The sequence below is a fragment of the Spermophilus citellus genome, assembly GCF_964194105.1.
Source record: "Spermophilus citellus genome assembly, chromosome: 1".
Classification (NCBI taxonomy): Eukaryota; Metazoa; Chordata; class Mammalia; order Rodentia; family Sciuridae; genus Spermophilus; species Spermophilus citellus.
The window spans coordinates 54,191,794-54,206,677 of record NC_138182.1 but is presented as its reverse complement, the minus strand read 5'-3'; the positions used below and the strand labels follow the sequence as shown (position 1 = coordinate 54,206,677).

General features: G+C 39.9%; 1 long non-coding RNA gene and 1 pseudogene across 2 annotated transcripts in view; both read left to right on the top strand.

Moving 5' to 3' along the window:
• Positions 1 to 14,884, top strand: part of LOC308654458 — a 1,408,498-nt gene that overhangs the window by 627,692 nt on the left and 765,922 nt on the right. The gene's annotated exons all lie outside the window — the stretch shown is intronic.
• On the top strand, positions 5,615 to 6,820 carry LOC308652069 (spermatogenesis-associated protein 2-like; annotated as a pseudogene). Its single transcript has 2 exons — positions 5,615 to 5,734; positions 5,851 to 6,820. The product of its transcript is annotated as a spermatogenesis-associated protein 2-like (transcript).

The following is a 14,884-nucleotide window of genomic DNA, read 5'->3' as shown; positions in this document are numbered from 1 at the left end:
CAATCTGAAAATATTTAATGGAAAATTCCAGAAATAAACAATTCATAAGTTTTAAATTTGTATACTATTCTGAGTAGTGTGATAAAATCTCAACACAGTCTGTGTCCCATTGGAGACTAAATTATCTATCCCTTTATCTCTTGGATCCATGCTGTGTACACTATCCACCGATTGGTCATGTAATAACCATCTTGGTTATGAGATCAACTGTCCTATTGCAGTATTTAAGTTCAAGTAACCCTTATGGTAGTGATCAAATTCTACATCACAATGCCTATGTCATTCACTTCATTTTGAATATAGTACAGAAAGAAATTTTGAGAGAGAAAGATAGTGCATTCATTATTATAGTTGTTACATTTTGTTATTGTTAATCTCTTATTATACCTAATTCATAAATTAAACTTTATCAGGGGTATGCATGTACAGAAAAGAACATAGTACAATATGTTTGTGTGTGGCTCAGTACTATATATAGTTTCTCCAATCTACTGGGGATCTTGGATGTATCCCCCACAGATAAGGGGGACTATTGTATTCAGTACTGTATTATTTACATCCAATGGGACAGATAGACAGTGTCTTCTTATTGCTTTCTTTCTTTCTTTTTTTGATTTAAAGAAGAATTTTCACAAAATCCTCTAATACACTTCCCTTTGCATCTGATTAGCTGAAATTGGGCCTCATGATCATTCCTACACAGAACTTTGTCAAGAAAGGGACTATTTTTTACTCTTGAGTCAGGGTCACTTCTCCAAGAATGCACTAGTATTATTCAATGAGAAGGGGAGAATTTCTGCCTTCCCCAGAAGGTGCCCCAACTTCCTCCCAGAAATTAATAATCTTGACTTCCATAACAATGCACTCTTTGCCTTTAATTTCTCTAGCTACCACCTCTCAGACTACTTTGCAGGCTGCTGCTCCTCTTCCCTCCCTCTAAAGGATGGAGTTACCCATGCCTCTATCTTAGGTCTTCTTTCCCTTTCTGTCTCTATTCCTCCCACTAAGCTACCTTATCCATTCCTATCATTTTAAATATCACACAAATTTGATCCTCTCCCATCCAAAAATTTCTCCTAAACTCCAAAATCATATATCCAACTTTGTTCCATGTGGATGTTCAGGCACTTAGGTTTCTTTCTTCTAGTACAGTGGTTCTCAAACTTAATCATGCATCAAAATTACTTGGAGGGTTTCTAAAAACACACATTGCTTATGCTAGACCTCATCTTCAGAGTTTCCAATTCAGCAGGTCTGGGTAGGGGCTCCACAGTTCTTTCTGGGTGATGCTCACGGCTGCTGTAGCAACACTGAACAAGTCTCTGAGAGGATTATCCTCAAATAAGAGGCTGACACGGTGCCATAGCAACAGAAAAAGAGCATCCAGTGGGATGGGGGGTAGGAGAGCATAAGGAAGGTACATCCACTGTCTGAGGCATTGGCTCCAAAATATACCCATCACTGCCACTGATCATTGTTTGCCCCTCCAAAAGGAAGGGAACCCAGAAAATATAATGTAGTTGGGTCTCCATTGACCTGGCCACATTCTGGAGGTATAAAAGAAGAGAATGGGATTTTGTGGCCAGCAAAAAGTCTTGACCCCTCTCCAATTTTGTTCTACCAACTAAGTATTCACACTTGCTTTCTCTTATCTTCTCTAGCATTCACCAAGGACTCGCACTTGCTTCTGTGCTCTCCTCCTTGCCCTGTACATAGCCAACTCATTCTTGTTCTTTGGTATCAGTTAAAATGTCATCTTTGTTGGGTGCAATGGCCCAAGACAATAATCCCAGCAGCTCCGAAGGCTGAGGCAGGATCTCGAGTTCAAAGTCAGCCTAAGCAAAATCGAGGTGCTAAGCAACTCAGTGAAACCCTGTCTCTACATAAAATACAAAATAGGGCTGAGGATGTGGCTCAGTGGTCGAGTGTTCCTGAGTTCAATCCCCAGTACCAAAAAAAGAAAAAAGTCATTTTCATAGAGAAACGGCTCCAGAAGCACTCTACCTTGAGCAGACATCAGTCTACTGCACAGAGCCTTGTATGCTTCCTGTTTTATTGCTCATCATGTTGTACAAACTTTTAAAAATATTAGCCATCTACCTTACTGGGAGGGAGCTTCATCTGGGAAGGAAAGAACCACATCCCTTTTTCCCCAAGTGTGTAGAAGACCATGTGGGAGATCATTTTTCTTGTTGACTTGAATCCATTTCCCTTGCCTTTTCCTTACTAACAGAATCCCAATTTAGTTGAAATATCAGAAGATTATTTATCTGAGGGAAGATGGGGCTGGTGAACCAGAGACAAGCATGTGACACAATTCTGTCCATTGAGATGCATCCAGAAATCAGCAAAAGCTTCCTGAAGAGTTTTTTTTCCCTGATGATAGAGTTGGTGAAAAGAAAATCTGCCCTGCATTTCCCTGTTTCCTGCCTCTGAACATGTTTGTTTAAGGGTCAGTTGTGTGAGGTTGCAACAGCCACATTGCCGCCGTGAGGGAAAGGTCTAGAGAACTGCACCAAGAAGACGATCCTGAGACCTGACCTCACTAAGCCACTACACCCACTTATCGACGACCTACCAATTATCGAAGGAAATTGTAAAAAACATTATATATTTAAACAACTTTCTGTGGACTTGGTTGGATGCAGCCCATGTGCGACTTAGCATACAACTTGACACATACTACCAGTATGTGTTTAATTAATTCTCGTATTTGTCATTTTTTAATAGCTGAAGAATATAACTAAGGTAAAATGGGAAAAGTTGAGTCAAATATCCAGGTAATTTAATCAACACAAAAACACAATTTTGTTTTTGTTGAATTTGAGGGATGGGGGAGAGAGAAATAGAGAAAAGAAGTGGAGTCAGGGCATATATTACACAGTTGGCTGTCTTTATTAGCCAAATTATACAAATATTCTTTCATTCTTTTAGACAAAAGTGTAATAAACTGTTTGTGGTGACACATGCCTGTAATCCCAAAGTACTTTGGAGGCTGAGGCAGGAGGATCACAAGTTCCAGGCTAGTTTTGGCAACTTGGTAAAAAAATTGTCTTAAATTAAAATAAAAATGGGGCTATGACTATGGCTCAGTGGCAGAGCATTTGCCTAGCATATGTGAGGCACTGGGTTCAATCCTTAGCATTGCATACAAAAATAAATAAAATAAAGGCATACCATCCATCTACCACTACAAAAAAATTAACTTATAATATAATAATAATAATAATAAAGGACTGGGGAAGTAGCTTAGGAGTAGAACACTTATCTAGTATGTGTTTGTGACAGGCCTGGGTTCAAACCCAGTACCACATATGCACATGCACACAACGTAAGGAAAACTTAATAATGCAAAGTATTATATTAAAGAAACATATAGCATACTGTTTAAAAATATGGGATTTGAATTTTAACTCAAGAGAAGTCACTAATCCACCCTTGATTTAAGTCATTTTTAAAAGAGAAATTTTCAACTTTATGGGTTAGTGTGATACAAAAATGAGATAATACATGTAAAATGTTAAATATAAACATGCCTAGCAATGGTAAACAATAAATGTCATGGAATTATTATTATTAAGCATAGTTGAGAGAAATGGGATGTAAGGATGAAAATGTATAGCCTATTTCTGTAACTAAAATACTAAAGAACATTTAAATGATACTAAAGACCTTAGGAATGTGAAGGAATGAGACTTTCTGCCCAGAAGGATCAGACCATGTTTTGGGAGAAGAGAAGATATTTGCTATGGACCCTGTGACGGGGGAGGCTCAGGCCCAGGAAACAAATTTGAGATCCCAGCAGGTAGAAGAAGATGCAGATGCAGTTGGGATAGTAGACATGCTTTATTCAGAGGCAAAAATACCTCCTAACCAGGCCCCAGCTTCAGCATCAGCCCTCTGAGTCATTTCCATGGGTCTTTTTTATATGCAGGCGAGAAAAAGAAGGCACACTGCCAACAGGTTACATCAGTTGGTGCATGCTCACAAGCTAATGTTTATGACCTTGAATATGTCCACTAAATCAGTGTTTATGACCTTGACTACACACTGAAAATGTAGCCCATAGGAAGCCTCAGTGAGGGAGCCTTACTATAGCCATTTGGGGCTGCCCTACAGACCCTTAAGGAAAGGTTGAATCTGACATGTAGAGATGATCAGGAAGCCTCCATCTATGTTGTGGTGACTAGAAGAGGGAGAAATGAGTACTGGATCATAGGCTTCAAAACATGGGGCAAGGAGGGCATGTATTTTAGTTCATTCCTGCTGCTATGACAAAAAAACACAGACTGGGTAATTTACAAATAATAGAAATTTATTTCTCATTATTCTGGAGGTTGAGAAGTCCAAGATCAGGGTATTAGCAACTTCAGCTTCTGCCTAGCATTCAGTCTCTGCTACCAAGATGGCCCCAAAGCCACATCCCCCAAAGGGAAGGAGCACTGTTTCCTTATGTGGCAGAAGGGCAGAAGACCAAAATGGGCATAGGGTGAATCTTTCAACATCTTTTATAAATTCACTAATTCCGGTTTTGAACACTGTGCCTTCAAGATTTAATCACTTTCCAAAGTCCTTACCTCTTAATATTATCCCATTGGTAATTAAGTTTTAACCTATGAATTTGAGGGGACACAGTCAGATCATAGCAGCAGGAAATACAAGGCATGTTTGGGTCATGACTAATAGCATGGTTTGGCACCACTGTGGATTTACTGAGGAGGCCCATGGAGATGAGATAGGGAAAATGAAAGAGCTACCTCCTGAAGAGTCTCAATGAGGAAACTACAGCATTTGGAGCAGGCAATGAGGTGCAGTGAAAGAGTTTTGAAGCAGGGAAAGAAATTGAGCTGATGAAAGTAGAACAGGCGCAGTAAATTAGATCTCCAACAGCTATTCCTTCTTTTGGTTTCGTAACTTTAATAAATGATGACCATCAGTTCTCACAATGTATCACACAAGTCTTTGCAATGAGCTGTAACATAAGTCTTACTATATGCTTCGGTTGAAAATCATCTTGCTACTTCCTTCTCCATCTGCCTTGCCTTGTTGAACTCATGCTTTGAATTCTTTATGTAAGGATGGGGTCCTTGAGAGTTTCAGCAGCAATCTTGGCTCCATGAGGAAAGATCCTATCGACACACTAAGGGTGGCTAACTAGGAAGATTCAGGAAGCCTTGGCAAGTTTCCTATGTGTTGTGGTTACAACATTCTAATTGATGCTGAGAAGGACGTTTCAGGAAGGTTTGTAAGGGGGTCAATGGAAATGGATTAATGAAATTCAAGGCAAAAGATTTAAACACACACACACACACACAATTATTGGGTTCCTTGCACCCTGCCAGAGCAAGGACTCACCAGGCTCTGGCTGCGACGGTTACTCTGCTGCTTCCCTCAGCCACAAGCAGCACTCAGGGAGTCCTCCCTAGTCCAGGTGGGCAACACATTAGTGCTTTTAGTGTTGTCCTGCCTCCAGCCCAGAAGCCCCTCAATCAGAATATCATGTATTCAAAGGACACAGATCACAACGATGACTTATTTCAGAAATTGTACAGTTCTCCAAGAGCAAAGCAGATGCCACCCCCAGCAAACTTCAGTGTGGCAGTGATAAGCTCCTATGGGTGGCAACCCTGACCCTGCTCAGCCTGAACAAGGTGGATCCCCTTTTTGGATTCTGGCTCATCCAATTCTGTGCGATAGTGGAGAACCCCCTGGGCTCACTCAGCTTCTCCAGCCTGTGGGTTTTGCACTGAACATTCAGCCCACTGGAGAGGGTGGCCATCAACCTCTTCCTCTATCCATGAAAGGAGTTCCAAGCATCTAGACCTACACAAGCCTTTTCATTTACTGTAGTCAAGCCAATTACTAGTAGTGGACATTGGAGCCATCCTGAATTCCCCAGGCTATGTGCCTGAGTTGAGGGCTGTGTACAAGCTCAAGGAGCTCGTAGAAATCCTCCAGGTGAAAATGATCTCCTTTGAAGTTTTTTCTGGCCAAGGCACAGTGTGAGCAGATGCTGGAGGATCAACTTGCAAGTGAAAGACAAGAGCTACTTTGAGCTGGATGGATGGCATGAGTGAGCACAAGAGCTGAAGAAGACATGCATGCCTGTCAGACGCACTGCCTCAGCTAGCCGAGGGCAGGGAGCATCTGACCACGTCTATGGCCTGTGTGGCATTTCAGTGGTCCATCACTGAGTGGGCAGCCAAGAACTACTACAAGCCATCCAGATCAGTAGACACTTATGACAGCTACTGGGAGACCAGGAAGCTGCCTCTGAAAGCCTTACTGAGCTTGCAGAAGGAGCCTGTAGCCACAGACTTGGGGAACAACCTGAAAGGGATGAGATAATCTGCCCCTTCTCCTCACTCCTGACCATGTCCAGTTCCCCCAGGGCAGCCTGGATGACCTTCTACCAACCTCCCCCAACAATGGCCTCAGCCTGCTCTGCAGCACATACTTCTCAGGATGCAGTGCCAAAGTGTGCCAAGACTGTGGCCTCTCTTGTAGCACCTCTCTCTTCCAGCACTGTGACAGCCTCCTTACCTGTCCTTTGGCCTCCAAGTCCAGCACCTTCCCCAGTGAGGCCTCTGCCCATGACAACCTGGCCCAGGGGTCACCTCGACAGGAGTACACAAGCCAGATGCAGTACCTTTACTGGCTGCCGCCCCTCCACTCAAAGCCTAAGCCTTCCACCATGGCCACCACCTGCTGTGACTTCTGTAACCACCCAGGTACCAACACCACCTGCCTCAACACCTACCATTATAACCCTTGCTGCAAAAGAGTGAACTGTACTGATTCATGCCTAACAACCAGTTGAACTGCAAGTCCATCACTGAGTCCAGTTCTGCCATCTTGTGTACAGGTAGACTATCCTTGCACCTTCTAGTAGGCTACACCACTGCCCTCTGGATTTCCTGGTGAAGTAGTATGGATGCGTTATCAGAAGCAAAGAACTGCACTTTATCTTGTTGGATGTGCTGATGTGCACTCCTGTGAGTTTACTAATGACTCCTTTCAACCAGTGGCTGCTTTGTCTTCTGTCCAGAGAGAGGGTGACACTTCCATTCAGATTCATTTTTGCTAATCTCTCCACTGTCTCCACTCCCTGTTCAGTTGGGTTTTGCTTTTGTTTTCTAAGAGAGTTTCTATCCTGAGACCCTTCCATGCCTACCCCTCCCACTGTGAAGCTACCCTGGACTGGGAAAGGACCTTCAGGACACCTCCAAATTCCCACTTTAAACAGGGAGCTAGAGGCTTGTTGGCTTAAAATGAGCCCTCCTGCCACACTGGGCCCCTCCTGATGGCTCACCCCTTTGGCCATCCTGTTCCCAAATACAAGGATCCCTAGCCAGATTCCCCCCACCCCATTCCCTGTCTCTGCAGGTGTCAAAGATGAAATAAGTCCAGCATTAGATGAAGGTCTCTTATTGCCACCACATCTCAGCCCACCAGTGGTGTCAGTGAACATCACCCCAACATGTTGAAATATGGGCCTCCCACAGCAGGACTGACTTCATCCCTTTCTATTGTTTTTACATGTCCCTCTCATTGTACTGTAAATAGCTATTTTGAGAACTTATTTTTAAATAAATATTCAACTTGCTATGTGTTTCAAATATATATAGTGTATAGTTGTTAGATTAAAATATATATATATATGTGTGTGTGTGTGTGTATATATAAATATATACCACTTCACATGTAAAATATTGCTCATCTATTCATCATAAACCTTATATGAGATAAATACTATCATTATTCTCCTTTTCCAAATAAGGAAACTGAGGCACAGACAGGTGATACAATTTTCCAAAGAATACAGAGCTAGTAAATAACAGAATATTTAACAAGGCAGTCTGGCTCTGGAGCCTGAGCTCCTAACCATTGGTATGCATTTAATTTACACACAATTATGATTCTACTTCTATATAACAATTCTATAAGAAAAATCCCATGTTAATGGCCATTTTACAAATCAGGAAGTATGTTAGTCAACTTTTTCACTGCTGTGACTAAAGGACCCAACCAGAACTGTATAGGAGGAAAGGTTTATTTAGAAGCTCACAGTTTCAGAGGTCTTAGTCCACAGAAAGCTAGCTTCACTCCTTGGGACTCCAGGTAAGGCTGAACATCATGGCAGAAGAGTATGGTGGAGAGAAGTAGCTCACATGATAACGAGAAAGCAGAAAGCAAGGTCTCCACTTGCCAGTTACAAATATATATACCCAAAAGCCACACCCCAATTCCCACCCTACCACTTCAATTGCCACTCAGTTAATTCCCTAATGGGAATTAATCTACTGATTAGATTAAGACTCTTATAACCCAATCATCTCTCCTCTCCTCTGAACCTTCTTGCATTGTCTCATGCATGAGCTTTTTGGGGACACCTCACATCCAAACCATGACAGGAAATAATGTAAGGTTACAAGGGATGGAGTCAAGCCTAGGTCCACCTGTCTCCAAGTTTGCAATGGTGATACCAAATTCCCAGTTAGAAGACAGTATCAGCACTAGGTAATAAGATCCTGGATCAGGTGGTCACTTCAGAAATGTAAAGGAAGAAATTTATGTAAAGTCAGATTGTGAAGAAAAGTTATATAAGAATTATAGGTAGATTATATGTAATGAGAAAGGATGGAAGATGATTCCGTCTTTTCAGAGCTACGCTAAAACATAGGTATACTTTTTCAAAGAAGCCTAGAAAATGAATATTTTAAATTTATATTTTAAGTGGACACTTCAAAGTCATTGTCAGCATATCCAATGAGTTAGGATAAACTCCAAAGGCAGGTATAATGATTATTGCTTTTTTAAGTGGCAATTTCTATGTGCATCTAAAAAATGTGATCCAAGTGGGTGATTCAAGTGGGTTATGAACTCCCATTTTTACCCATATACAGATTGCTGAATCACATCATTTACACTTCCATTGATTTACACATTGCCATTCTAGTGTCTGTTGTATTCTGCTGCCTTTCCTATCCTCTACTATCCCCCCTCCCCTCCCCTCCCCTCCCCTCCCCTCCCCTCCCCTCTTCTCTCTCTACCCCCTCTACTGTAAATCATTTCTTCCACTTGTATTATTCTTCCCTTACCCCTCACTTCCTCTTGTATGTAATTTTGTATAACCCTGAGGATCACCTTCCATTTCCATGCAATTTCCCTTCTCACTCCCTTTCCCTCCCACCTCTCATCCCTGTTTAATGTTAATCTTCTTCTCAAGCTCTTCGTTCCTACCCTGTCCTTGGTTACGCCCCTTATATCAAAGCAGTCATTTGGCATTTGTTTTTTAAGGATTGGCTAGCTTCACTTAGCATAATCTGCTCTAATGCCATCCATTTCCCTCCAAATTCTATGATTTTGTCATTTTTTAATGCAGAGTAATACTCCATTGTGTATAAATGCCACATTTTTTTTATCCATTCATCTATTGAAGGGCATCTAGGTTGGTTCCACAATCTTGCTATTGTGAATTGTGCTGCTATGAACATCGATGTAGCAGTGTCCCTGTAGCATGCTCTTATTAGGTCTTTAGGGAATAGACCGAGAAGGGGAATAGCTGGGTCAAATGGTGGTTCCATTCCCAGCTTTCCAAGAAATCTCCATACTGCTTTCCAAATTGGCTGCACCAATTTGCAGTCCCACCAACAATAAACAAGTGTACCCTTTTCCCCACATCCTCGCCAGCACTTGTTGTTGTTTGACTTCGTAATGGCTGCCAATCTTACTGGAGTGAGATGGTATCTTAGGGTGGTTTTGATTTGCATTTCTCTGACTGCTAGCGATGGTGAGCATTTTTTCATGTACTTGTTGATTGATTGTATGTCCTCTGAGAAGTGTCTGTTCAGGTCCTTGGCCCATTTGTTGATTGGGTTATTTGTTATCTTATTGTCTAATTTTTTTAGTTCTTTGTATACTCTGGATATTAAGGCTCTATCTGAAGTGTGAGGAGTAAAGATTTGTTCCCAGGATGTAGGCTCCCTATTTACCTCTCTTATTGTTTCTTTTGCTGAGAAAAAACTTTTTAGTTTGAGTAAGTCCCATTTGTTGATTCTAGTTATTAACTCTTGCACTATGGGTGTCCTATTGAGGAATTTGGAGCCCGACCCCACAGTATGTAGATCATAGCCAACTTTTTCTTCTATCAGACGCCGTGTCTCTGATTTGATATCAAGCTCCTTGATCCATTTTGAGTTATGATGTGTTCTTTCTTATACTTCCTTTCCAGGGTTCACTAGCTCCAGTCCTTAATGACTTTGTTCTTTCCTCTTTGAGTACCTTACTTCTACCTGCGGGCCAAGGCAGATGATTTTTTTTTTTTTAGTTACTGTGATCATTGTAGAAGTTTAGCTGTAGGTGGAGGCCTTAGTTTTCGATTGATTTTACTTTTTTCATCTCCACCTGCAGCTCCATTGGTAGTCTCTAGGAATTCAGCTTAATTCATTCAATAAACATCCATTAAGCACCAACTAAGTGCCAGGCACCATGCTAAAAGTTTAAGGCCTTTGAAAGTGGCACTTCTCAAAATATGAAGTGCATAGGTAACACCTGGGCATCTTGTTCAGAATGCAGGTGTGAATGCAGGTCTAGGGTGGGGCTTGGGATTCTGCATTTCTACAAGACTCCCAATGGAGGTCCATGCAGCTAATCCTAGGACCACATTTTGATAGAGGAAGTTTAGAATGTAGGAGATTAAATTCAATAGGAAGTTATAGGTGCAATGATAAAATATGACAAAGGAATGGAAGAGGGGAGTGTCTCCCAAATTCTGGCCCTATTCTAAATCTCTGCCATCAATTCCAGTTCCAAAGATTTTCTGAACACCTACTAACAATCAATATTTGTCTCTCCCCATTGGCAAAAATGTCTCTCTGCTTGGCTATTTTCTCCTTTGGTTCCCTCCTTCTTTATTTCACTTAAGCCTTTACAGAATTCCCTCATTTTGACTTCCAACATCTCATCTTTGGTCATCAGTCACCCCTAAGGGAAGTTTCATTTTCCATGGGGAAGTAGTAGGGAATGAAATCTACCAAATTATGCTCTCTCCATGTATGAATATACCACAATGAATCCTGATTATGAGCATAATGACAATGTACTATAATTGAAATAATAATAAAGAATAATAACAAAAGGGATATCAGTAGAGTAAATCAAACAGACCAGGGAGAAAGATAAGAAGAGGAAAAAGGTAAAGAAAAGGGGAATGAGATTAATCAAATTATGTGCATGTAAAAATATGGCATAATGAATTCCACTATTATGTATAATTATAATGCACCAATAAAATTTTTTTTACAAAAGTTCCACTTTCCAGGCTATAATACCAAATTTTATGCTCTAATTTCTATGAATAATAATAGTATATAAACATATACACATAAACATATATATTGACTTTTTAATAGCTAACACTCATGGGGAACTCAATATATGCTGAGTGATACTATCTTACAAAACTTATGTTATAGATACTAACATTACCACATTTTGTGGATTGAATGTGCTGAGACACAAGGGTTATGGTCACACTGCCATGTAGTGGTATAGATATGATTTGAACATAGACACTAACATCTTCAGAGAACGATGCATTTTAAGATAAAGTGAAATACAGTGCAATCTACACACCTTTGTGGTAAGGCTGGGAGTGTGTGCATTACCCTCCTATGGCATGGATATATCATGATATGGAAGGAGTCAGACATTTTCTCCTCTGCCTGAGTGGAAAGATATTGGGGGATATTTAGTATCTAACAATCATGCTTTCAAATCTGCTTTAATGGCTGTGCCCTGGTAACTTATATCCCCAAAAGAGTCATATACACTCTTGATTCAGTTCTTCCTTATTTAGATGAGAGATGCTCTTTTATTTAATGCTTTGGTTTCTGATCAAGTCTCTTAGTCAAGAGTCTTGGGATGCAAATACAAATTTTGGTTTTGTAAAATCATCCGGGTTTAGCAGTAAATCTGATCTCAATGGAGAATTGCATCATATTGGGTTCCTTTTATGCTGTCACTATAATTGAATTGCCTTTTCACCAAAAGGATTATTTTGAACTCATGGAAAACTTCTTTAAAAAAAAAAATGACAATGAAAGCCCAAAGGACATTCAATATGAAACCAAATTAGTATGGCATTAAAGGATCTAAGTTAAATCCATGAAGGCAAGAAAATTCAAAGCAAGGTTTTAGGAGCAAAATTCCTTTAGTCTCATACTTCACTGCATGTTTATGACCACATCCTTAACATATAGGAAGGAGTAGAGGGAATTAAATTATTTAGCTGACAAGGAGGCCCACGGATCTTTCCATCAATGAAGGAGCTCAAAACATTGGTAATAAAGGAGGATCTTAAGGCAATGATCCAACCTTTTTATTTTTCAAAAGAAGCCTTTATTTATTACTGTTCTCCCATCTTGTCTTTGTCTTTGGTATTTTCTTCAACGTACTTCTGGGAAGCTATCTTTTGGCCATCAAAATAATTTCATAAAAAAAATGAGATTCTGGGGCTGGGGATGTGGCTCAAGCGGTAGTGCGCTCGCCTGGCATGCGTGCGGCCCGGGGTTCGATCCTCAGCACCACATACCAACAAAGATGTTGTGTCCGCCGAGAACTAAAAAATAAATATTAAAAATTCTCTTTCTCTCTCTCTCTCTCTCTCTCTCTCTCTCTCTCTCTCTCTCTCTCTCTCTCTCTCTCTCTCTTCCTCTCTCTCTCTTAAAAAAAAAAAATGAGATTCTTGGGGCTGGGATTGTGGCTCAATGGTAGAGCACTTGCCTAGCATGTGTGAGGCACTGGGTTCAATTCTGTGTATAAATAAATAAAATAAAGGTCCATTGACAACTAAAAAATGTTTTTAAAAAATTGAGATTCCGGGGATGTTGCTCAGGGGTGGGGTGCTCACTTAGCAAGTACAAGCCAGCAATGCACAAAAGAGACAGAGACAGAGAGAGATTACATTTCATGTACTATCATCATTACCTTACCCACAGCCATCGCCCTTCCCAGGTATTGTCTCTTCATCTTTGTTTTTCATTAGCCAATTCTAACAAAAACAATCTTTTTTTTTTTGTTTTCCATTCACTCCCCCCCCCATAAGACCTAAAACAAAAATTTATTTCTTATATTACTGCCTTCACCAGATCTCTGTACTGTCCTAATTGTGATGCCCACCTGTTTTCAACATACATACCTGTAGGGTGTTCTAATAGGATAAGAAGTCAAGCAATAGGGCCCCTGGACATGGCAAGTAGTTGTTTTTGTCTTTGTTTCTATTTCATTAGCTCATTCAAAGGCTTGAATTTACCTGTAATGTGCTTTACATTGAGCCTAAAAACAATGTTTCTTATATCTTCTTATATCAAAGTAAGAATACAGGAATAACTTCCATTAATAAGAGATCACTCTTTTCTGTAAGTTACAATAACCCCTGTCAGCTCTCCATATTCTCTTTCTGTGGTAACTAGAGACTATCCCTGCCTCTGGTGGCTCTGATGAGTTCACTGTACCTAGTGTTGGGAACAATTTCCTCTTCTCTCAATCATTTTGGTAACAACAGTTACCAAATTGCATGACAACAGTCCATGCAATTCAGAACATCAGGCCTAATCCCCCCCACCCTGGCTTTCCTTCTTCCCTTTGGAATCAAAATGTTCTGAAATTTGATAATTTTCCTTATACAGTTTCACTAAACATGTTAACCTTTCCTTTCTGGCTATTATATGTGCTACAGAAATAACTGGAATGGTGGAAAACTCAACTAGATAACATCTTTTAACATTAAGCCTAGATAAGTCAACAGAAGCATCCTGATTGATCTTCATTATGCGCAACTTTTAGTGCAATATCTCTTCCAACACTACATTTCAACTTAAAATTTAAGAATACTGGGGCTAGGGATATAGCTCAGAAGTAATGCAGTTCTACAGTTTGTTCACAAGATGGCACTGTAAGTTTCTGTATTTATTATCAAGCTAGGAAATTGAACTGTAAAATTTATAGTTAAATACATAAATTGTAGTTGAATATTAAATGGAATATAATAGCACAAAACTATATGATGATCTAATTTCCCTTAGATATTTTTAACTCCCCTCTTAAAAGGGAATAAGTGAAAATCAGAATGAACTCAGGGAAAATTGTGTTTTTATTTCTTCCTTGTTTTTAATGTGCACTAAATCAGGGAAACCTTCTCTCCTTTAGAATAATATGACTTGATATTTCCACTGGTGCAGAAATGCCAGAACTCTATTTAGCTTCTATTTTTCTGATTTAGATTTTCTAATAATGTAATAAATACTCATCAGGAGAAAAACCATTCCATTGTTACTAATACATAAATATGTCAGAACTTTTTTCCCCCATAAATTTAGTCTGGAGGTCATGGAACTATGCAAATTGGGGTCTTAGTACCATCTTCGAGAAAGAGTCTATAAAGAGTAGGTATTTTTCAAAAGAAGATCTAAATAGTGGAAGTGATGGGGGAAATAAAAAACAGTAAAGGGGAAGTATAATTATTTAAAGACTGTGAGATATGCATTTCAAGTAACTGTATGATAATCATAATAAGAGTTAATATTTATTGAGCTCTTACTCTAACACAATGTTGGATTCTTTACAGGGATGAGCTCACATAATTCTCAAAGACCCCTGAGGTGTTTGCCGTAATTGTACACATTCTACATGGGGGGAACTGATACTTGGAAAGGTCATTCATTCATTCAACAACTGATTACTGAGTGCCCACTAGTAACTTGAACATTCGAGTGTGTGGCAGAGATGGAATTTAGACACAGAATCTGCTGAGACCAAGGCCCAAGACCCCTTTGCTTAATTACAGGGTTATAAAAAAAAAAACAATTTCTTAGATAAGCCT